At 39.9% G+C, this 25,265-nt stretch overlaps 1 protein-coding gene across 23 annotated transcripts in view; it reads left to right on the forward strand.

The window, feature by feature from the left end:
• The first annotated feature begins 2,498 nt into the window (after positions 1-2,498).
• The window catches only part of epb41l2 (erythrocyte membrane protein band 4.1 like 2), an 88,497-nt gene continuing 65,730 nt past the window's right edge, over positions 2,499-25,265 (forward strand). For all 23 annotated transcript variants that reach the window (XM_079638947.1, XM_079638959.1, XM_079638963.1 and 20 more), the window contains exon 1: positions 2,499-2,657. The gene's annotated coding sequence lies outside the window, so the exon portion shown is untranslated. The remainder of the gene's footprint in view (positions 2,658-25,265) is intronic.

The following is a 25,265-nucleotide window of genomic DNA, read 5'->3' on the forward strand; positions in this document are numbered from 1 at the left end:
CAACAATTGAGTTTTCTAAAAATCGCTGGGTTAAAAACAACCCAAGAGCTGGGTAAATATAGGACAGATCACATGTTGGGTTAATTTTACACAGCAAATTGAGTTATTTAACCCAGCATAATGGGTTGTTTCATTTTTACTATAGTACTAGTTTTTTATGTTTTATACTTGTATACAAGTATACTGTATACATACATGAATTAATGTTTACCGATTAACTTAAATCCTCTAAACTTAAAAAAAAAATACTTCACACAACCATTGGTTTGCATGATAATTCCTTTATTTTTGATCATATTTTACAGTATATTTTATATCGTTTTGATCACATACTGCCTACATTTAAGCTCGTTTAACAAAAATTTGGAAAAATACGATTTTTTTTTGAGTGTAGACACATTTGATTGTGATTTAAGATTTTAATGGTGAAACAGAAGCATGGTGAAGTGCTCATCATCAATATGAAGATGGCTGATGAATGAGTGTTTTGATCAGTGACTGCAGCTGAATACTGATCATCATCGTCATCATCACTGAGAACGATGCAGAATGTAGTGTTGCAAGGGTTTTCTGCTGGTGAAAGACAGCCTCTGTGTTCAGACGTGTGAGCAGGTGAAAGTGTGCATGAAGGGGTCAGTGACTTGGGACAGAGTGACAGGGAACATTGAAAAGAGGGCGTGGCTTGATTTCTGGATTAACATACATTCATTGTTCAATTTTGCCAATTTTGATTTAGAGCGGAATTTAAATAAGACGTACACCGTGATGCGAAATGGCATGTTGTTTTACATTGGATGTTTTGTTTTGGAGGGAAACACAGAGCACTGGTGTGGTGCATTATGGGTCTGCATGTGTTCAGGAATCGTTGTGCTGCTCGTCATTGACTGATGACCCGGGTTTGCTTACGACAAACACCTTTAGCTGAGAAAACCCTTTGTTCATAAAATACTATGGTTTATTTGATGAAGCTTTCAGCTGCAAGTAAAAGTATACTGTACAACGGGGCTAAAGGCGCCTTTGATTTTATTCACCACTAGATGCACAACATTTTTGAAATTTGTCTGATCCATGGCAGCAACGCAAAATTGATTCTGCGCTAATTTGATGTATTATTTTTTTATGTTGTAGATTTATGTAGCAAATGAGAATTGTAAAAATGATTGACGATATTTTGAGACTAAGTTCTTGTTAATCATTTTCAGTTTTGTTCAAGGTAATTGAAACAATAGTTTTTCAATAAGGGCAGAATATGTAAAGTATGGTATTTGGGGTGAAAGGCACAATAATTAACATGATAATAAACAGCTGCTGACTTTTCCTGTTGACATGATATGATTAGATTCAGATGGGAAATATCACTATGTTGGGTGTCCGTCTTAGAGATATTTATATTGAAACCATTTATATATATTATAATATTTATAATCAAACTATCAAAATAAATATGACATTAATCATGTCATATAATAAGATATCAGAATAGTTTTGTATCTGTATTTTTAAAGTAAACATATTTTAATGACAGTATATTTATTGAACAAAAATGAATAATTGTATTTATCAAAATAAAAAGAAAATAGTGCAAACTTTTCAAAAGTGATTGTTTTGAACAAGTATTAACTTAGACATTATTAAAAACACATTATTTTAGCTGAAGTATTAGTATTAGTACTGTGTGTCTGCCTCGTGTGTCTGAGGGGTAAAAGACCTCCTCGCCACCTCATACATTTATACGATTTTTAACTAAATAAACCACTATTATATTTATTTTCACACTGGCTCTGTTGCTCCATCAATTTCTGCCATCATACACTATGGGAGCAGTGAAAATCACATTTATCTTACGGTGTGCCTTTAGCCCTGTTGTACCTTAGTATTCTCAACTCTGTTGAACATATTTAAAGTAATATAATTACTTTTAAAGTTATACAAATATTAGTTATTACAATATATTGGGTGAATTCAGGTTTATTGGGACATCTTTTTCCAGTCATCTCAATAGCAAAAAGTGTTGAAAATAAATCAACCTGAATTCGCCCCTATGCAGTAACATGGTATTTTGGTCGCTGTGTCATTAAAGAAATTAAACAAAGAAAGGTTTTTACTGGGTTTGAAGAAGATCCCATGTTTAATTTATTATAGTTTAGAGCAGTTACAATAACTTCATGTTGAATATAACCTGTATAATAAGTTACTTTAGTGCTCAGTTGACTATCGTGTAGGTGAAGTACTCAGTTAGACTGGTTTATTTGACTAGTTCTCTCGCTCCTGTGTCTTTGAGTATATTATCCACTAGTGAGCGCTATTTCACTGAAAGTCAACAGTGTTCGCTGCGGTTCCTTTTGTCCGCAGTTCGGCAGTCAACATCCTTATTATAAACTACTCCCAGAGCCCACCAATAGGAGACGAGTATTCCAGACAGACAGCGAGTCCTACCAATTACATTTCGAGTTCGATTTCTGCCAGCCAATCATAACGCAGAGGCGGGGTTTGAGTGCGGTTGTCTAGGGGAGGGTTCGCTTGGTTCACTACGTTGGCTATTCTCCCAGAAAGATTTCGGTGTGGGAATTTCAATTTTACATTTCTGAGCCTGTCGGAAGCTCTTTCCCGGAGACCTCATCCTGAAAGTTTCGCTGAGCTCGTCTAGAGTGAATAAGGTAGGCCGATTAAGGCTGCTTTAAACATATCATCGGTGTTTGTGTGTATTTCCCTAGATGATCCCGCATGGATCTGATTGAAGTCTGCAGGAGCACGTCATTGTGAGCCGTTAGTAATGGCACGTCTTTCAAACGATAAACTGTTCAGTGTAATATTAATACTCGTTTATGTGTGTGGTATGGTCACTCTGAGTAAGATCCATGTGAATCTGTGTGTTGAATGAATCGTGTAATGATGATTTACAGCCTTTCGCGTGTTAATCGCATTGCTGTGGTGTTTGTACGTTAACTTAAATGTCGTTGGTCCACGTTACTGTGTGATGATGTAAGTTAAGTTAAATGTGTGTGTTTCATAATCTAACATATGGACACATTCTCCACGGCCATGTCAAATCCCCTATGGCGTCTTTATATAAGGCTATAATCTCCAATCGTGATGTTTACAGCGACCACTGCTTTAGCAGCACGTTACTCGCCTGAACTCATGAGTTTCGCTCCTCTGGTGATGGACGGCAGAACAACAGGGCGTTCCGAACAGCTGGAGGCCGTAATAATCACGTTAACGTGTTTTGTTCGTTGAATTCAGTGGCACGTGCCCTTAATGCAGCGAGTTGCCCGCGTGGCTGGCGCGCGATCACACCTCTCTCTGTGTTTGTGTCGTCCTCGCTGTGTGTTTTAAGTGTTTGGTTTGGTAGTGTTTTTAACACGCAAGAATAAACGCGTGGATGACGCGGCGCCATCTTCTGCAGCGTTTCTGTGACGCGAACCTTCTGTCCAGATGTGCTTTACGTTACACACACTGAAAGTCAAGCATAATTAAAAAAATTTCTTCACTAAAATATTGTAGTTGACGGCAAAAATATTAATAACACTGCAGCATGTCATTTGATTTGTTTAAAATTTACAAAATGCTGTAAAAATGCGAAATTATGTACATCAGAAGACGTCTTACACCGTTTAAAGCGGTGTATTTTGGTTTTGCATTAGTTAAAGGACAGTTTACAGACACAGACAACTTAACAAATTTTGGAGGGAAATCATCTTTTAGTTGGTTGATGGTGATGCTTTCCCAAAGTGTGTAAAAGCTGCATGAAACAGAAGCTGCAATCATCTTTGTCTCTAGTATTTTGCCTATCTGAGTGAAATGCTTCTAGAACAATAACAAATCTGGGCGGGGCTTGATTGTCTGAGGAATTGATTGGATGGTTGTGGTTTGCTATTGGTGGATCTTGTGTGATTGACAGGTTATGGCCCCGCCCTCGTCATCAGAGAAGAGATGCTGCAAGAGGAACTTATTCAATATTCCATAAAATATAAGAATTGTGAATTTTGATTTCATGGTGACTTTAAGGCCCAAACCTAGTGTGTGAATGCAGACACGCCTGTGTTTACCAGGATTCACAAACACTCTTGTCAGGCAGAACCTCTTGCAGTAAAACAGCCTATCTGTTTTGAAGTTGAGATGTTAAGTGAGTATTTTAATCATGTAAAACATTTGTTTGTTCATGGTTCACTGATGTTGATTAATGGTCACATGCCATGCGACTAAACACACACATGGAGTTTATTTTACATTTGCAAATCCCCTTAATTTCCCTCTCAATATCCCCAGTTTGGGAAACCTTTATCTACACAAACTCGATTTTCTGCTCCATTACATGCACAAAAACTATAATGCAATGCAAGTATGCGTAGCTGCATTGGACAAGAGAAAATCTGTGGTGTCAAACAGAGACTGTGTGCGTATAATATAGGGGTGTAACGATACCTTCATTTCACGATTCGATATATATCACGATACTGAACTCACGATACGATATTATTGCGATACTCCCAAGACATATGATAAAAGGTTAACAAAAAATGTACTGTTGATTAAAATGCTAACTTTGATATTACATTGTGGGTTTAAATGAACAGGTTTGGACTTGGTGCTTGTAATTCAAGGACAATGGTGACACCAGAATAAAAATATTCATGATTCTGAAGCTGACCATTGCATTATTATACATTATAATCAACATTATATAGTAGTTTAATGTAGTACTGACACTAAAACTCTGAAAACATGATTTTTTTTTCTTATACAGTAATTTCTATTTTGGGTGAACTATCCACGATACATATTGTCACTATCCACGATACGTATTGTTGCATTTTTGTATTGCGATATATTGTGGCACGATATATTGTTACACCCCTAGTATAATACAAAGTGATACAGACATTCTTATCATTCTGTACACACAGTTCTGTACAAAACACAGTGCTTTCTTCTACACATGATAGTGTGATGCAGACGGAGCACAGGTTTCCTGTGTCAATCACACGGTTTCATACTCGTCTCCAATGCATACGGGTCTGTGTCCTACAATGAAGTGCGTATATCAACGTGCTGCAGGTTTCTGGAGCAAATATTTGCGTTTGTAAGTGTGAGAGTGTGGACGTGCATCAGGTCATGTGACACGTGTATGTGCTAATGTTTGACGAGAGCAGCCGGTGCATGGTTTCATTCCCGTTAAACGCTGTTAGGTGTTGTTTTGCCAAACACACACGGTCTGTCATGAGAAGGTGTCCCCCGCCCGCTGAAAGCCCGTGCTAGCGCTGGGATTAGCCTGTGGCGAGCGTCAGGGTTTGGTGGAGCTCGGGTCTCGGACCTCGATTGGGTGAGGTTTGAAGGGTTTACTTCCAATTGGATGGTTTTCCGCTGGTCACCAGTGTAGCTTTATCCCAGACCATCTGTCAGATCCATGTAGCGTCTCTATGAACACACACACACATTTACACACACACACAAAGGAAAAGCATCATGTGTTTGTAGTGTTTCCTGTATGTCTAGTGTGTTGTGAGATTACTGCATGAGTGCAGCGTGAGCCATGTTTAAGTGTGAAACCCCCTCCGTCCGTCTGTTTGTCTGCTCACTCCGTATCACTGTTTGTAGACGTCTGGAGTGAAGGGAATTGTCTGGTTTGACCCATACAGGGTTATTTGGCTTTGGGGAAAAATGCCTAATAAAGCAGAGTAGCCTAGCAGACTGCGCCAGATATCGTACAGAACGTACACATATACTCGAGTCAGCATGATTATCGTGTTTATATTTTCACGTTTATGTTGAGAAAAACAATAATATCCACATAGGCCACAGGGCGATGCTCGAGTGAGAAAACGCGCTCCGCTGACAGATGTTTCAGAGACACAAAGATAACGGTGTTCTAAGTTTCTAACAGCACTGTGCGTTTTCTGTTCTTAAACCGGTCTCCCTCAACGAAACTTAAAGGGTTAGTTCACCCAAAAATGAAAATAATGTCATTAATGACTCACCCTCATGTCGTTCCAAGCCCGTAAGACCTCCGTTCATCTTCGGAACACAGTTTAAGATATTTTAGATTTAGTCCGAGAGCTTTCTGTCCCTCCATTGAAACTGTATATACAGTATAACGTTACTGTCCATAAAGGTAATAAAAACATCATCACAGTAGTCCATGTGACATCAGTGGGTTAGTTAGAAGTTTTTGAAGCATCGAAAATACTTTTTGGTCCAAAAATAACACAAAATAAGACTTTATTCAGCATTGTATTCTCTCCCGGGTCTGTTGTGAATCTGCGTTCAGGACTCCGCAGTGACGCTGCTGACGGAAGACGCTGATGACGTGTTATCTGGTGCGCCCGAGCTTCGTTTACAGTCTGAGGGAGACGCACGCTATATTCAAGCTATTCTACATTGTTTGCGTGGATATAATTTTTTTAATGGTGCGTAAATGTGCATGTTGCGGATGAGACACTTTTACAGCGTGCGTTTCCCTCAGACTGTAAATGAAGCTTGGGCGCACCGGATAACACGTCATCAGCGTCTTACGCCATCAGCGTAACTGTGAAGGATTGACAACAGACCCGGGAGAGAATACAATGCTGAATAAAGTCTTATTTTGTGTTATTTTTGGACCAAAAAGTATTTTCGATGCTTCAAAAACTTCTAACTACCCACTGATGTCACATGGACTACTGTGATGATGTTTTTATTACCTTTATGGACAGTAACGTTATACTGTATATACAGTTTCAATGGAGGGACAGAAAGCTCTCGGACTAAATCTAAAATATCTTAAACTGTGTTCCGAAGATGAACGGAGGTCTTACGGGCTTGGAACGACATGAGGGTGAGTCATTAATGACATTATTTTCATTTTTGGGTGAACTAACCCTTTAAGGGAAGTATATGTCAAAAAAAAAAAAATTGCTATTAGATAAGTTATCTCTAATCACCCGCGCTACAGCTGCACTTACCTGCAGTCGTGATGCAGTGATGGACAGCTGTCTTTCCTCAATCGACTGCTGTTTGGATTTCATGTGATTTCTTATTGTGTTGATGATATTATAACTCCGATTATGGAAAAAAAAATTCTAACCTATAAATGATGAACATGATCAAGACTTTTCTGTGTCACTCGATCTCCTGCAGTTCTTCGGTCTCTGATTGATATTTTAGACTCTTTTATTCAGTAAAAGTCTTTCAGTGTAACTGTACAAACGTCCTCCTTCAGCTCGAGCTTCACGAGTCTTTCTGTGTCAAATCTGTCCTGATTTATCAAGGAAGCGCAACAACAACTTTGATATTGTTAGTAATATTTAGCCTGGACTGAAGCGACTGAGGTTTACTTGATTATATGAGGTTTACTTGAAAAATGATCATCAGGCTTTTGAGGAAGGCTTATTTGTTCATCTGTCAATCATCACTGTATTGCACTGCATTAGGCTATATGTTTTAAAACTACAGTAAGACATATTATTGGCAGTTATAGGGTGACGACTGATCTGACTTGATCACTGATAAATTTTAATAAGTTATTTGTCCACTTATAATTTGAGACAACTGAGAGGTTTATTGCCACGAAACAGACATAATTTAGTTTTCATGGGCATTTTTCCACCCTCTCTGCCCATTACAATTAAACATGCTGTTTGATACTGTACCTTTTAAGACTTGTTTATGCAAATGCCCATGTTATGATTATGATTGGCTAGCCGCTTCGCCTATTAAAAAAGTAACTAGTAGGCCTACTTGCCCACCAATCTGCTAAATACCGAAGTACTGATCTATGAATAGGATTGAGTAGATATAATACACAGTGCATCATTCATAGACACATTCACACATGCAATGTAGTAACAATCCAGTAATGATTCTCAAATGACAGCAAATGTTGATCGACAAGTAATTTGATGCATTTATCTGCATGCCATGTAATTAAATAGTTTACTCCATAATTAACTGTTTAATCCATCCTAGTTAGATAAGTTCCTGAATGAAGAATGTGCTGAATGTGCAGCGGTCTGTGTTTGACGGACTGTGAGGAAGAAAGGCAGGGCATTTGTCATGTTCACACTGGTTTCTGTCTGTGTAGTTTGGGATTTGAGAAAGGAAGAGCAGGATAAAGCTGTTCATGTAGAGATCAGAGTAAAGCACACATGTAGAACATGGGTTGAGGCGAGAGTGACGTCTTGTTTGCTCTGTTGTCCTCATGTCAGTGCAGTGGGCGGGATGGCTTCACTGTCCCACAGGTGCCCATCACCATAGCAACTGTCACCTGGCAAATCGCTGTCAACACACCACATCTGGGTTTACATGAGATAAAACCATCCGGCTTTGTTTGGATGTCCAAATTAGAGGAGTAAAAGGAAGAGTCAGAGACCCTGAAGCAAATCCCTTAGCTCATAGGAAGATGATTTTAGTGCAACAACTGTATTACTATTATATATTAATTGTGTGCTCAAACTGCATGATGGCTGTATGCTGTTAAGGAGAAAAATCAGCTTTTGTGGTTCTTCCGGAAAAGCAGAAATCCAGCTCTCCATATAAAAACCTGCAAACGTTCATGTGGATCTGAACAGATGCTTTAACAGCTGTTCATTCAAATGACACCGAATGTCCATGTTTGTGCCAACAGACCGTGACACGTTCAACACACACCACACCGGCTCAACTAGTGATCGACAAAATCAATCATGATTATTTTCACAGTTATTGGTGTGCAAAATTATCAGTCTTATTTCATGATACCAGTCATTTTAAATGTCAGTGAAATTTCACAATTATCTTTGAGACAAACTACACAATCAAATTACACTTTTCCAAAGATGGTTTCTGTCATTTTAGGTGGTTTTTATCACACTGATGTAAATTCAAGTGTTCGGGAGCACTTTTCTACAATTGAAGAGATTGAAGGTGCGTCGTCCATCTTTTTTACAGTTTATGGTTCCGCCCCGTCTCGGGGACCAAACTATTAAAGAAAGCAAACCGTACATGAAAAAGTATTCTCATGTATTGTGATGGCCAGTGTTGTATGTTAGGGAACAGTCCAATCTTCTCTTTCTCTCATCACTCCCTCTCCTGCGGCCCATTGAGTCACACAGCACAATGGCTCCATTCACAGAGCCAGCGTCCTGACCCGTTCTCATCCATGCTCCTCTCTATATATACACACACACACACACACACACACACACACACACACACACACACACACACACACACACACACACACACACACACACACGAAAGGTGCTGCTGGTAACCTGAAGGAGCTTCATCACACTGAGCCGACGGTCTGAGCGGGACGAGGAAGACGAGATGGTCAGCGGGAATCTCCTCTGGTGAAGATGATGATGATGATGATGGCACACAGTCAGCAGCATCAGTGGGAACTGGACCAATTAGCATTCACTGCTATAAAGAGGCCAGAGAAAAGCCCCCTGATCAGAGCACAGACAGCGCCATCATCTCCATGATACAGAGAGGAAAGACCCGCAGTCGCTGACACTGTGATATCAACACACTCTCAGCCAGGTGTAACTTTCACCATGCGGTCATTGTCCTTAAGCTTGATGATGGTGTCATGTGACTGTAGCGTATTTTGTTTGTAGCCTACGTTTAGCCTTTTACCTCTGCTGATTGAATTTGAGCTTCAAAATCATGATGACCAAAACAGAGAATCTCAGATTATTTTCTGCAATAATCCAAAAACCAATGGAAACTTCTATTGGATTGTAGTGTAGGGAAAGCAGGGTGATGTGAGCTCATGGTCTGTCAGGAAGTTATTCAAACCCTGTAACGCACAGGTTTCCATACAGTTGCAGTCCTGCAGCTTCATTTGATCAGTGACACAAGAATCTGCTTTCAAAGAGGATTATTGTGTGCTCACTGAAAATGAGCCGATCAGATCATGTCTGATGATATGGACCAATCAGATCTCCCTGTGGGCGGGGTTAGTGCAACAGAAACGAGTTCAGAATACTCATTTACGCAGAAAGGGTTCGTTCAGCTAGGGCTGGGCGATTAAGTGATAACGATAATGCCATAGAATTTTCCTTAAGTTCGATTAGTGTTGTATATCATGTTTATGCAAATAATGCTAAGCGTGTTGCAGATTGTCGCACTGGTGCCAGTACCAGTTTGCTTTTACTGAGAAGCGCTGCCGTTTCTGTTGTGTATGAGAAACATTAAATCGCAAACGGCCATAAGCGGATTGAAACGATGCTGCTCATTCGAACCGCGTGCCACACGAAACATTCATCAGTGCTGTGTGATTCTGTGAAAAACGTTAGAGTCCGGTGCAGTTCTCCCATACAAACCACTAATCAAATGCCTCATGATTTAGCCTAAGCTTAGTTTAAAGCCAGAGGAAACAGCGCAGAACCTTTCAATTGACAAGTCGTCAACATTTACAATGATATATTGTAGTAACACTAAGTGAAACCATGGGATTGTGGTAGAAATGTGGGATATTCATACTGAATTTTATTATATTATTATGTAGCTAGACATTAAGGCCTGGTTTCACAGACAGGGCTTAGATTAAGCCAGGATTAGGCTTTAGGTCAATTAGGACATTTAAGTAGCTTTTATAAATGTGCCCTAGAAAAAAACATTACTGATGTTCATCTTCAGACAAAACAATGACACTGACATATTTTAAGATATGTTTTAGTTAAAACCGCTCAAACATGAGTTTATTCTGGGACTAGCTTGAGCCTTGTCTGTGAAACCAGCCATACATGTTTTAAAGGAGTAATGGAATATAATTACAGTATATGTTATGTTTGTTGTTAAGCTATAGCCTAGCAGTTTTGTGCACTTGTATTATACTCAATGTCTTCAGGCTGCTGTTTTTCATAACAAATACCATAGAAACCATATAGATTTGACCATGGTAGTGAGGTGCAAAGCTTGGCTTTACCTGTGGTTAACATGATCCAAATACTATGGAAGACCACATTTTACCCTATAACATTTTATAGGTTCTTCGTATAAAATTGAGGTTGTTACAATTTTTACAGATTTTTTTTTTTGTTGATGAACATGTATCTGCATCCCAACTGTCAAATGTGCATTTCTACGAGACCATATATAATATTAATTGTGAAATACTCACCTGTTTGCCATGGTATGATGATAAAACCAATTAACTGTCTAGTTTCTACAACTTTCACTCAGGAGCAAAAATCTGACTTTAAACTTGAAAGAAATCCAGATTTTACATTTATTTATCGTGATTAATTATCGATGTCGATATAAAACATTTTGTCAAAATTTGGCCAAGTTCAGCATCCTGAAGATTCACATACTTCACACACAGGGTCCAGAAACGGGCCTAGAACTGAAGCAGATTTCTGAACAATCTGTGGGATCCACTATAGGCATAGGCGCTGTCGAGTGGAAACCTTGTTTCTCAAACACTGCTTTTCATGAAAGGGGGAAAAAAGTATTTAAAAATAATTAAATGCTGTGTATCCTAGTTTTCAGCACTTCATTTATGATAGAGGTGGGCGGAGCTATGAGGTTTGACTGACAGTTTGAGGAGCCATTGGAGTTACAAGGTTTAGTCACAAGCTTTTTTTAATACTTTTCATTGGTTAAACATTTGCAAAACCCACAGACAGACATAAAGGGCTGCCGATAGTAACGATTTATGGAAAAAATAAATATTGGAAATGCAATGTTTCTGCCCGACAGAGGCCAATATTTTTAAGGCAATAAGCTCTGATCATTTAGGGTCTGCTAGTCCAGTGTTTCCTCTAGGATTTTTTCCAGCTGTGGTGGCAGGCCCATTTCCCCAGGGGGAGGGGGCGCCGCCCATGAGTGATATTCCCATATAATTAGGGATGGGTATCGATTCAGATGTTCAGATTCGATTTCAATTCGCAAGCTCTTAATTCGATTCAATTTCGATTCTCGATTCGACTCAATGAATATAGATTTAACACAAAACCTATATTTATAAAAAAGAATAGTGAACATAAGTTTACGAGTGGTTAATTAATAAAAATAAATTAAGAGCCAGTATATTAAACTCGTATTATTTTAGGTACACTTGGGTACATTAAAACAGAACCAAACCATATATATCAAATGCATACAATGAATAGACAGGATTTTGATGCAAGATGAAAAATCGATTATTGAAAAAGTCAGAACAGTCTCACGCCTTGATCAAACAGGATCAGGTTATTTTATGTTTAAGATAAAACAAAAATAAAATCTCACAGCATTAGAGTAACATGGATGTAGGCAAGCCTATGAAATGTAAACTAATACTGGCTTTTGGGTGATATATAAATAAATATGGGGGGGAAAATCGATTCATAGCCTTTGAGAATCGATATAGATTTGACCACATTTTAAAAAACGATTAATCGAAAAAATAGTTTTTCTAGTTATAATATGAAAGGTTCCAATTTACAGCGGCAAAGCGATTATGCGCATCCCGTGCGCCGAATGATGCACTTGAAGCAACTCGAAGTCACAGCGTGCAGCGCTTCGCATTGAAAAGTTAAAAGCACAAAGCGAAGAGATATTTGATGCTTACTGTATTATATCTATGCAACAGTTTATTGAGCCTTTTCTTTTAACAGTTTTAAATTTCAGTTACAGTGCGCATGAAGAACAATTCATAGTGCTCTCTACTCCAGTGCTGTAATCTAACAGAACTAACGCAATAATAAACTCCAGTAAGATAAAGTCATTTTATGCAAACCATAGACCTTTATCTACAAATAAAGTATAATAATGAGAACATTGATCTTGGAGAGTGTCATCGTGTTACTCGTAACCGAACGCGATGAGCTGTTTAAATGCGGAATGGAGAATGACTGAGGAGAGATGAGTTTTCATTAACTTTAACTTAACGACTTCAATATAAATTTTTACCTCACATTATGCTATCGAATGACTTTAAAAGTCTTGGAATATAGTGCACGAAAACTTTATGGTGCTTTACAATGTTTTTTATGCCTTTAGTGGGGCTTAACAATAACACAATAGTATGCACAATATCGGACCTCCCTGAGAAGCTGTAGCCGTGGCGGGAGGATTTTTGGTGTGGCGGCCCACCACGGCTGAATGAATGTAGCGGAAACACTGTAGTCTAATTACAAGCATTTGTTTCTTCTTCAGCTGTAATCGAACCTTAAGGTCATGTTGTTGTCCAATCCTGTTCACCGGCGTGCAACAATGTCACTTACCAATGTCTGTTAAACTACCATTATAAGATGCATCATTGGAGAAATTAACTAGCTAGTCACGACTGTTTCCTGAAACCGTAGATTATTTCACTTTATTTACAGCGGTTTTACTAAATTGCATACGCACACTAAAACACAACATTTGTTTAAAAAATGGAATGAAAGAATGTATTGCATATTAGCTTGCTTATTTGCTCCAGCACATGATCTAGAGTTTGTCGTAGTAACACGAAACTACACTCCTAATCCCAGGCCGAGAGCTGTAGCTGTAGTTCAGCTACACGGGTCGATGATGCTGTCTGGGAATGTTTTTGGGACACACACACTTGTCAAACTATGGGATTTACTGCTACATATGGCTAATGATGCTTTCGTGAAATGCATCTTGTGAAGGTTGTGTGTTTCAGAGCCCAACGACTGCTGCACACAACAGTATTTGCAAGACAAATCCAGCAGTGCTCGACAGGACACGTGCTGTTAAAGCGCTATGATTTGAGGAGCACATTTTACCCAAATGACTTCATCTCTTGGGCTTCAGGTGAAAGGTTGGCTGTGTAAATTGGCCTCCTGCAGATAAGCTGTTTTTAACTATGGTTGGGAAGAAGCCAAACCCCAGGCCGTTCCTCCTCTCTCTTTCTAATCAGTCTGAGAGAAACCCTCACACTAGGACGGGGATGGACAGCTAAACCTCTGTCGAATGGTCTTACCGTCAGTGTGTGTCTGTGAATGAGCTGTAACATGTTTTAACCAAGCGGCAACCTTCCAGTCTCTCTGTTGAAGCCAACACGGAAGTGAATTAAACTGCAGTTCATCCACTGGCCACTAGAGACTGGCTGCAGAAGAGTCAATCCCATAAACCCCCATGTCAAAATGCCCAACTTTACAGCAGAATTTTTTTTTACAGACTGGTGCAAAAAGTGGTTTTGGTCTATATAGCTAATTTTGCCCTTCATGACAACTGTGATGGGGGGGGGGGGGGGATTGTTTTAGAACTCATCCGTTTAAATTATATTAAGCCTTAAAGTACATCCATTTAATATCAGATCCATAACATCTCAGTGTTCAGACACTGGTGTAGTGAGCAGCTGAAGTGGACTGAAGTGTGTGTGTGTGTGACGGTCCCGGGTCTCTGTGGGCGGATGGGTCGAGCGCCGGCTCTCGCGTACAGATTCCCACAACCCTTCCGAATGGTTGAGCAATCGCTGTCCCAGCATGCCACCGCAGTCTGACAGGAAGCGCACCCTCAGACCTGTCCCCGTTTCCACACACCTTATTAAAATAACAGCATAACGCTTCAGTGAAGTGACGTCTGAGATCAAGCTCTACTTCTCTGCTGTAAAGTAGGACACGACGAGACCTGCCTTTAGAAAGTGTCTAGTGCAGAAAGATGCCGCTGCTTTATCAGGACCCCAGGAAGTTTGATTTGTTCCTCATTTCTATTTTTTTTCCTCAAATTTATTTCTGGCTTATATACTAGTTTAACCTGTTGACTGTTAGTCCAACTTTGAGCATAGACCTGAAAATGACATTTCCAACTTCCAGTTGTTACAAATCTTGAATATTTTGGATATACTGCCTAATCAATTGAATTCTTAAAACGAATGTAATAAATTCTGAAATTAAGACAATTTCTCATTTGCATATTCATAGAACCGCGTATACTAAATGAGGCAAGGGTGTAGAGTTGCATTCAAGCTATTTTAAGGCATGAAGATTTATTTTTTGCAAGAATTTTTTTTTTTTTTTTATGTGTAATGTTGGTGGTTAAAGATGAGTTTTAAGGGATGAAAGTGACTAAAGGGGGACTGTAACAATTGAATTAATCTCAATATTAATTAGATTTGCCATCTTTGGCAAACAAAATGCTACACAAAGTAGCGAGCTGAGAGTACCAAACGCCTACAGTACATATCACCATTTGATTCAGTTTCCAGCCCTACGTTTGATTTTAATCTGAATTTTGTGACCTTCTGCATTACACAGTAAATTCCATTTTTATGATTTCATTCTGCGATGTTTTTACGTAGGGCCGCAGTTTCTTGGTGTTTGTGCCTGTGTGAAGAGCATGATCAGTCTTTGATGTGGCCAGCAGTATCACGTTAACGATTAGCCAATGGATGATGTCAGCTGTAACGCATGGAGACAGCAGTGTCCACAGGGACCGTCAGGAAAAACAACTCTCCTCCCGAAGGATCACCAACCACATCAACACACAACACACACGCTCAAATAGTGACGGGATTCAAGCTGATTCTGTGTGCCGGCTCAGGATTGACCCGCAGAGCTTCTCTCTCTCTGTGTTTCATAATGTGATTGATTGGCGTTGTGTTGGGTTCCTGTGTAATCTCCTGATGTTGGAATCACATGGGAGGCCAAACTGATGACATGAACATTTTCAACACTGGCACCCAAAAACGCAAGGCCGTGAGTGACAGATGGCTGCGCAGATTACATCAAGCGTAATGTTTTCAAGCGTTTGCTCATGGGATGGGCTTCCATTAACAAATGAGTTTGTTTTCTGATGGATGTCCTTATTAGTAGCAGGTGGGTGGCCGAAATGTGTGAGGTCAGATAGTTACATTTAATAGTTACTTTTTAACGTCCACTGGTGGTTTTGATGCAGATAAGCGTGAGTTTGTCGAGTCTCACCCGTCCTGATGCACGTCTTTGGCCGGTGTGTTTTTTAGGAAGTTTTAAAAAGCACGTCCTAAGATCACTGCATCTCTAGTTTTGCCCATAATGTGCATCTGACTGCGCTTGTGCTTCTCACGGCTTTGGCTGGTGTTCTTGTGTTTGTGGAGAGCAGTGAATCCTGGGTCAGATATCTGGAGTCCAATCCTCTGTGGATGCACGTGTGCCGGAGCAGTCCGGCTCGGATGGGTTGGAACGCCATGATGTCATGTTGTACGCGCTCCAGAACTGATCGAGTTCATCCAAACAGCTGGAAGCGTTCGGGCTGATGTGATGATGTATGAGCTGCTCATGTGTAGGATCTGTGTGTGTGTTTTGTGATCTTTACATCAGTCTTCCTCTCTCATTGATCAGCTCAAGATGTGGACTGCACTTTTACTAAACCTTTACTAGCGCTGTGACTGTGGGGAAGGGTTGTAAACATAAAAAGCAATAGAAGTTAGACTAAACTTTGGATCTACGCCAAGTTGAATTCTATTTCCTCACACAGATGAGTGTGTGCTCATATTATATCCGGCTGTGCTTTGAGTTTCTCCTGCTTCCTCTGTCATATTGGATGGATTTTTTCCACTGAGCTCATGGCAGGGTCATTTTAAGGTCAATCTCTTAGGTCAAATATTCTCCCTTGTTTTTTTATATAGGCTATATATATATATATATATATATATATATATATTATATTGCTGCCATGATGGCTACAAAGGCTGTCTACGTGAGCAGCTCATTAGATTTTGTATCAGAAACTACATTAAACTGAATTCGCAGCACATAAGCTTGCCTAATAATTAGGGGTGGAACGGTACATGTATTCGTATTGAACCGAATCGGTACGGGCTTCACGGTTCGGTGCATGATTTTACACGGAGAATACACGGTATAAAAATAAATATAACTCGCGTGCAAATTAATTAATGTAATGCGAAACTACTGTTAGAAACGTGGGTTATGTAGCCCTGCCTGTTAGGTTTGCGCTGCCTATGGGTTTGCGAGCCTCCGCTGATTGCGCGCGCTCCTCCCTAAATGGAGGAGGCATTTATACTTCCCGCTCGCCGGTGTACTATTCTTTAAAACGACAGGGTGCGACTCGGTGTAATTGTCCTCTAAACCATCAGGAATCAGCGGTGAGAAGAAGGTAGGCTACACTTGTGAATGTTTATTTAGTACACCAAAACCACACAAAAAAATCATGCAAAGCAGCTAAACCAGATTATTCCTTGTGACATTAGAACAAAAAATGGATATGAGAACGTAACCTACAACTAAATGAACGTTATATTACATTATTTCTAAAAAAAATAATTTAGTTAAGTGAACCTTTTTATAAAATATGGCCATTTATTTTTATTTAAAGGGCTTATGTATGCGATTGTAGGCTCATTTAGTTAATGTAAGCAACTAATTTAGACGCAATAACTGGGTGCCGGTGCTGTGAGATGTACATGCTCGGCCAGATTCGGCTTGAAGTCGTGCATCTTCGGATGTGGAGCCGCGCGCGCTGTTACAAAAAAAGCCGTGCACTGCACGACCGCCCACACCGCAATGACGACATTTTTGCCGCGCACCTTCACGCTCGTGCGTCCGCACATAAGAGATGCTGTATTTTCAGTTGTATAGCTGATTGTTTTTATTTTGTTTACATCTTACTTTACACACGTCAGACCAGGCTGTTGCACCTGCTCAGGGGAGAGACTGCATGTGGTACAGACTTGAGACATGCACAATACAAATAATTGCCTTCTGCATTTTTGTTTTGCTTTTCCCTCCATTGTACCGAACCGTGACTTCTGTGTACCGTTCCACCCCTACTAATAATGTGATATATTTCCAGGAGAAACTGGGGAAATGATGTACGATGGGACACTTTGTTTTATATAAAGTTAAAAAATGTAAAAAATATAACTTTATATTTTAAGTTAAAAAAAATGTCTTGCCCAGAACCCTGAAATTTGAGGAGGATCTAGGGGTGTGCGATATCACGATCGCGAGTTAATGTTTTGATTCACGCAAATGCGCTTATCCAAAAATGTACATTTGATATTTTTGCACAGTCCTACTCTATATAAATACAATTTTTTTTTTTAAATCATGTTTTAAACCGATTTAAAATGTCGTCATATCATTAAATCCCTCTGTGTCAAAGGACCTCCTCTGTTCCTGTAGATCGCTGACTCGATGTCTACAACGCTAACAGTTGCCCGTCTTATCATTATTTTAAAACAAATGCTGTTTTAAAGCTTTGCCAGGCTACACTAAAATATTCAGGAAACGACCAACTTGCGTTATCATTCAAGACACCATGCAGATGACATAACGGCACTGCAACCTCCGCTGAAATCTGCTGATTCAATGCAAGTTAACTGGATAATAACACCAACAAGCCTCCGTCTACCTCAGCTTGTGCAAAGAAGATAGTGGAGTCGGTGGCACACTTCATTAAGGATTTGCGGCCGTATAGTGTGGTTGAAAACCCCGGCTTCAGGAATATGGTGAACTCTATGGATGCGCGTCCTGTGGTCCCGACTCGCAGATGAGTTATCAAAATATAAAAAAATGGTTTACAGCATATTCAAGTCAGTTATTTAAAAACAGTGCTTTACAGTGATAACAGGAAAACAATGGAACCAAGTTTGTTTGGCCTTTACAGCTCAAGAAGAAAATAGTATCATAGTCCATATTAAGTTCATTACTTGATTCATTTAGGTTGTAAAAATCATCAGTTACTAATTTAGTTCATTTATATAGGCTATATAGCTGCTCTGGAGCAAACGGTGATGTCATCATCCAGCTCTGTTCAGTTCTCATATAATGGTGTCAATGCAGGCGGATCATAATGTGATCCACATGCCAGAATACCTCAGCTGGTAAACAGCAAGTATTTTCACCTCTATTATTTACATGTTTTTTATTTTTTTAAGTATTGCAATATATTGCAAAATGTATCATATGGCAATATGTCATATCGTGACACATGTATGATGATATGTTCGAATCGTGAGGCCCTTGCCAATACACAGCCCTACCTTGAAGTTATGACCCTGATAACACTATAAAAACAGATTTTTTTTCTTTCGTTATGCCAATAATTAATATTGCTGTGTTGTAAATGCTGACCAGTTTTCCAACAGTTGAGTGAAAATGTAATGCATTTGGTGTTAAATGTTTGTATTGCACCTTTAGTTGATATCTTTGAACTTTCTCTCAGATTTGCCACAGAACCTCAAGCAGGTTCTTGAAGTTTAGAAATGTTTGATTAATAATGTAAATTGCTTGTGGGAGAGTGATTCTTCTCTGGAATAGTCTACTGTGCTGCTAAATGACGGGTCAGTGTTGATTTGATGAAGACTGTGAGGGACTCTTCATCGGTACACACACTACTGATGAAATTCTCCTCAATCCAGGCCGAATGTGCATGTTTCTAACGCCTGATGAATAATTCATGCTCACTAGAGTGGAGTGTATTCAGAGATGTTTCCAGTTTATTTAAAACTCTTAAACGAGGGCGATTAGTTCCAGCCCAGCGGGTGGTATCACAGATTCAGTGTGTTTTTGTGCGGCCCTCTGTATTCAGCGCTGACCTTCTTTTATTGCTGCTGAGTTGACATGACACTAAGTGCATGCGTAACCAGGAACTGCCCGTCTCCATAGCAACCCTGAGCCCCGGCAACTGAAAAAAAACCCCCCACCACATCCATGAGGAACAGTTTGTTTTTGAACTGTCAAACACTGACCTTGCTGGTTCATGAATGGATGATGTGTAAAGATGATGCAGCTGTCGTCTTGGGCAACAGGTCACATGATGCTGAAATGTTAATATAGGGCTCATTTCAGGGTCCATTTAACCTGCTGAATGTGAAAAACCAAGCGGAGTCTAGTTGTGTCCCAAATGAAGCACCGTGGACTCTAGCATCTAGTGTACAACTTTATAAGTCTGATTGCCCCTCCTGTGACGGTTGAGTGCAGGAAGTGCTCATCATTCCACTCTTCATTTTTTTCCCGGGTAATTGCATCATCCCGGTGTTTAAAGTGCACCCTTTCCCTTTGGAAATTTCAGTGTGAATACACTTCTCACACTATTTATTAATAAATAGTAGTCTTGATTTAAAAATCAATTTTTTTCACATTCCCTTAATGGTACTGATATTATGTACTGCATCTTTAAGACTTGTATATGCAAATGAGCTGGTATAATTGGCTAACTTCTGTGCTCCTCTTAATATCAGTTAACCAGTTCATGTTATTAAAACATCTTCACAATCTTTCAACAACCGTCTGCTGACATCATCAAGGCCGAGTGGGTGTGAACCATATTAACCAATAAATATCATAATCCGCTTTTTATAATCCAATCAGATCTTGATGGATGAACGGTGTAATAGTGTTAGTGTCTGCTGGAGTTGTCTTGTGGATGTTTATGAAGTCTTATGTGAGCTTGATCACACATTATGAACGAGTTACACACACTCATGAAACGGTTAGCTAAGTGTGTGACTTTCCTCTCTGCAGTGTCCAACAGCTCAGTTTACTTCCGCATGAGTGTGTGTGGTGACACTGCTGACCCAAAACATCTGTCCTGATGTGCCTGCGTCTGTGTAGTTTACATACTGGGCTCACAATGTGCAGCTGTGAGCATCTGTAAACCCATAAGCACTTGTAATGTACAGTATGCATGAAATGTTTGAAATGCAAATTGATTTAAAATGCACAACTTTTTATTTGCAAGTTAAACTGAATTAAGCATGCAACATAGTGAGCCCTATCTTACACCGACGCATGTATCATTCCTATTTTGCACCCGCGCACAGCGAACTTTCCCTCCACAGACGCACGTCGGTACATTAGGGAATGAATTTGCGCTCGCGGGACACGGGGGCGGTTCAGCGAAAACAGCGCGCATACACTTTGATTCTCTAATCTAAACAGACGCAGCCGTTTTCATTTTTGCAAATCATACATTATTACAAGGAAAAATATTAACACACGAGGGAAATCATTGTGTCCATGAAGATGTGAAAAAAATAGGCATAAATTTAGCTTACACATTTACCCAAATTATTATACGCCTGTTTAACCGAAGCTAATTTGGGTGGGTTTCTCCCATCCCCATTCAATGGCTCTTCTCTGTCTTTTACAGTCCTGACGAGAACGTCGGTCTCCTCGGCTGTGAACTGCTCCTGGCGTGCGCTGGCAAATCCGCCGTTATAATAGCAATCCGCCATGGAACAAGCCCGCCTGCTCTTAAAGGGAATGTGAGAGGACGCTCTGATTGGTTTATTCCACGTTACGCCCACACCACACCTATGAATAATGAACCTACTTCAGACCAACCCATTTTAGATTTGAGTCGGGCGCAAGAGTCATTTTTCCCGCCAATATAATTGCATCAGCGCCCGGGATCCGCCCATAAAGTTACTTTGATATGCGTTTGATACTTGCATTTCAGATCATGAATATCGTTATAATAGGGCCCAGTGACTGAAATGGGTATGAAGTGCTCATGACTGCTTCACTTGGGGTGTCTGTGTCTGTGTAGACAGTGAAGCCCAGTACGATGGGAGCCTCTCTTCACCCATCTCTCTAGCTGCCGTCAGATGACTTTAATCACTTCTGTTATTGCCGTCACAAGACTCAGATTTTCTGATGAAATGAGCTGGACAAGTGATGAAATGGTAATGCAGTTACTGACGTGCTGTAGTCTGACCTTATGATGGCTTAAGAAAGCGGCTGGTGGTTTAACATTTAACCTTATTTTGGACCAATTATGTTTTGCTGTGTTCGGGGCTAGCCACAAAACTAGAAACCGTGTGACCAGTAAAATATCAGTCAATGTAACTGGATGTATGAAGCTTTAACATAGAGAAGTTTAATGTGTTGTGAGTGTAGTTTCATATTCAGAGGGTTTTCACTGACTGCTCACAGATTCAGTGAGTGTGTGTTTGAAATGAAACCGCTGGAATCCTTCAGATCACATTCCTGTGTGGATGTCCGGCAGTAACACACACACACACACACACACACACACCATCACCATCTGTCCGAGTGCTGTGATGATTCAGATCAGATGAGAGAGGACATCAGCTGACCGGAGCACTGGGTTATGTGCCGTGCATTATTGCTCAAGAGACATTGTCTTGTGATGTTCAAGGGGATTTATTTGATAGCTTTAGCCAAACAGCATGTCAATGTCCCTTGACTCCCTTCGTGAGGATTTTCTCAAGAATTACGCATCATGTTATGTTGTGTGTGTGGGCTCATTTGAATCGACAATGTGCGATTTACTATAGTTTACTTGTGTTTATGACGTTACAAAGCAGAACGTGGCTCAAAAACCTCATCTGTATACTGTTTGGAAGTGTGTCGGTTGCAACGTTTGAAGGTTTAACATCATCAAATTGCGATTGGTTCATGAGATCTGCCGATCGATCGGACCATCCCTACTATAGTTGACACTACATTTGGTTTGCAAGTTGCAACTTATTTGGCAAGTGTTAAAGTATGTTTGATTTGCATTTTTAAAAGTATGAAAGACATACTTCATCTGTCATGTTGTTACTGTCACATGACCTACCAGCGTCAGTTGTTTCACTGTCGATCACAAATCCACTGCTGTGGCCTCGTGGCACAGTAAAGTGTCCATCAAATGCACACTCCAGTATCTCAGTGGAAGCAGCGGGTCATCATGGGATTTTTCACCTGCTGTTTTATGAATACTGTATTGGAATGAACTACTGTGTTGGCGTAAGGTTTTCACCCACTAGGCTATATAGTAGAGACGATTGTGCTGCATTCACTCATAAAAATAAATGTTTTATATATTTACGGTAGGAAATTTACAAAATATCTTCATGGAGCATGATCTTAATGTCCTAATGATTTTTGGCATAAAAGAAAAATCTATCATTTTGACCCATACAATGTATTGTTGGCTATTGCCACAGATATACCCGCGCGACTCGAGACTGGTTTTGTGATCCAGGGTCACATATGATGAACATTGTGTAGATCTCATCTGGCTTCTTTCCAACACACAACTTGCTTTTCCTTTTATGAAAATGTCCCTTTATGAGTTTCCTGATGGTGAGTTTCACAGCGCGGTCTCTCACAAACAAGCGTTCTGACGGTGTTTACTCATGGAGATGGGAAATGTTTGCTTTAAAAGCTTTAGTCACACACACACACACGGCATCCAGTGCTTTAAATGTCATTCATAAAGCTATCACAATCACACAATAGATGCAAATCCAGGACACCTGCCCCACACACACACACACACACACACACACACACACACACTCACACTCACACTCACACTCACACTCACACTCACACACACACACACACACTCACACTCACACACACACTCACACTCACACACACACACACTCACACTCACACACACACTCTCTCACACACTCACACACTCTCACACACACACTCACACACTCTGTCGGGCCAAAAGCAAGTGTGGTAGTGCATGTCAGGGCACGTCTTGTTTCTTCTGTCATGTCTGGGGCTTTTACATTTCTGGGGGGGGGGGGGGGGGTTTGGCCCTATGAATCCCTACCGAAAGTGTCCCCTGGGGCTTGAGGAGTTCCTCTGAGTCAGGAGACGCTCGACACCGCTGCTCATTTCCTAATTTATCACACCAGCCTACCAGCTAACCTCAACATTTAAGACATTTTAAGCCATTTTCAGCTCAAAACTCTCTTTCCGAAACCAGAGTTTTTGAAATAACTTATCTGCGATCTGATGGGGATTATGATCGCAGTATGATGCAGAAATATATTTATATGCCATGCTAAATAACCATAAATGCATACATTTACATTACTTTTATTAATTTTGCGACTTACAATGAGGAATACAGCAAGCGTTCATCGTGAAGAGGCAAATAAACACAAGTGCTCAAAATACAAAGTTTCAGACATTGCTTCGAGTATCATCATGCTAGAATAGGGAGTCATGATAAACATATGATTATAGAAAATACACGAGGCTGCCTGAAGAACTTTAACATATATGATTATAATTGTGTATTTATTTGTATATGTTTCATCTATCTCCTCTGCGCCTTTGTTTCTTCTGCATCCCTGTATGTCATAAATGACACATTCTCCGGCTAACTCATAGCCTAACTCCTGTTTTCTTCTGGTGAGCCTCCAGATGCTCTGACTGAAAATTAAAAGAAATGCTGCTCACTCTTTCTAAAGAAATGTGACCTTGACCTACAAATTGTAGGTCACATTTCTTTAGAAAGAGTGAGCAACAAAACAAGTCCAAAGACTTAGGCTACACACTTAGAATACTATTACAATATCATATTGTAGGCTACAATATGATATTGTAATAGTATTTTTCTAAATGTGTAAGTCTTTGGACTTTTTTTGTGCAATGCTGTGATCAAACAGGCACAACTGAATTAGTGTTTTCTTTATATCTGAAATAATGATAGTTTGATTCAGCTTGTTGTTTGATGTGCAAGCCCAATCTAGTTATTTCAGTCAGCTGGTGAAATGGTGTGGTTGTGTGTTGTCGGTCTGTGGAGGTGTGTTTTAGGGCAGCCCTGACTTGCACTGGCCCGTCTGAAAAAGCGGATATAGATAACTATCAGAACACATGAGGCTGCAGTGTTTCATGTGTTGTGTCTGACATGCTCAACATTATCTGCTATGTGATTGCTCTAGCGGTGTAACGATACCCTCATGTCACAATTTGATACATCACCACACTGAACTCACGATACCATATTATTGGGATAGGCCTACTCCAAGACATATGATAAAAGGTTAACAAAAAAAATCTACTGATGTAAATGCTAGATTTTTAATATTACATTGTGTGTGTAAATGAATAGGCTGGACTTGGTACTGAAACCCAAAGCACAGGACAATAAAGACACCAAATAACAATATTCATGATTCTGAAGCTGAAAATACTGAACTATTTTAGATGAACTTGCACTCTTTCACTGGCTAGATGTATTTAAAATAATGTAGGCCACTTTTTACTGCTAATATCAGACATTTGGCATTATCAGGAGGACCCACAAATATTCCCCCGTTGCTGTATTGTACATAATATCTAATGTTATACTAGTTTATGTAGTACTGACACTAAAACTTGATTTTTTTTTTCACTTTGGGTGAACTGTACACAATAGCCTACAGATTGTCACTATCCATGAGACATATTGTTGCATTTTTGTATTGTGATGGCCTATATTGTTGCACCCCATATTGCACTCAGATATATTGTGGCCAAACCCGTCGGCCTCATACTCGCGTGTAGTGTGTGTTGGAGACTGACAGACTGACACACACACACGGGTGTTGTGTAGCTCTGGATCCTGATTAGTTTTGACAGCTTGTTGATTGTTATCTGCAAGCATTGCAGTTTGGGGAT

This window comes from Phoxinus phoxinus, assembly GCF_949152265.1.
Source record: "Phoxinus phoxinus genome assembly, chromosome: 16".
In the NCBI taxonomy this organism is placed as follows: domain Eukaryota; kingdom Metazoa; phylum Chordata; class Actinopteri; order Cypriniformes; family Leuciscidae; genus Phoxinus; species Phoxinus phoxinus.